This window comes from Limulus polyphemus, unplaced genomic scaffold (assembly GCF_000517525.1).
Source record: "Limulus polyphemus unplaced genomic scaffold, Limulus_polyphemus-2.1.2 Scaffold2218, whole genome shotgun sequence".
In the NCBI taxonomy this organism is placed as follows: Eukaryota; Metazoa; Arthropoda; class Merostomata; order Xiphosura; family Limulidae; genus Limulus; species Limulus polyphemus.
In genome coordinates, this window is record NW_013667828.1 from 83549 (window position 1) to 84776 (window position 1228).

Here is a 1228-nt window from a genome sequence, read left to right on the forward strand (position 1 = left end):
CGCAAAATTCAAACAAACAAAGACATCAAAGCAAAATACCAAAATATTATTTTTATATATGGATATCTAGCATTAATATATCACATATATAATTTAAGGACAACAAGAGACTTGTTGATCCATCTTGGTCGTACGATCCACTAATTATTATAATTATTTTCATAGTCGTTCGTTGTTTCTTTAGGATACTACCCGTGATTTGTAGTAAAAAAAGTCGTAGATAAGTGGATTTCATGACATAAAATACGGACAACAAGGTACGATATTGTTCTTGAAGATTGTCTCTGCAAGTAAAAATAAACCTATTTCTTATTTTACAGGAAATCATTGATTTCCTTCTCGTAACATGTCAACCTCTACTACTGCTGACAGTTAATCATAAACTAGCCACTTTGTTGAAAAATAAAAACTGTCATAAGGTAAATGTAAAATAATCATTATATTATCATTCTATTTTTACTATATATTTTTTTTCGAAAAAGTGGGGTCGGGCGTGCACATAGGATGATAATCTAATAATTATTTCATAATGGCCTAACTGAAGCCTAGAATGTCTATTTCGAATCTTAAATTTGCGTCCTCTAGTCCTATTTGTATTCAAAATTCGTCACAAAGAAATCATAAGTCCTTCGATAATCTTGTAAACTTCATTAAGATCATCCTATAGACTAAGATAAAAGAAATTAAGAAATATTAACCTATCCTTATAAGATAACTCTTCCAATGTAAGAATCATCTTGCATCTCTCCTCTGAACCATATCCAATAAGTCAGTATGATTTTTTAGATAAGGAGACCAAACTGTACAATAATCTATGTGAGGCCTAACTGGTGATCTATGTAAGAAGATAACTACATTTTTAATTTTTAATCAATATATGTTAATAAATACACCCTGAAATCGTATTAGCTTTACAACTAGCCACAAAACTCCTCTTTGATGGCGTGAATGACTTATTTTTCACTATGTTATTGAAGATCCTTTCCTTTAGTCGATCTATTGAATGGGTTTGTTTGTTTGTAATTAAGCACAAAGCCATACAATGGGTTATCTGTGCTCTGCCCACAACGGGTATCGAAACCCGGATTCTAGCGTTGTAAGTCAGCAGGCATACCGCTGTGCCACTGGGATCCTAAGATTTATAAACGTACTTGTTTGAAGTAGCAGAACATAAATAATATCAGTAATTATTTAGTGAATATAGAATCGCTATTTAACTATTATTTAC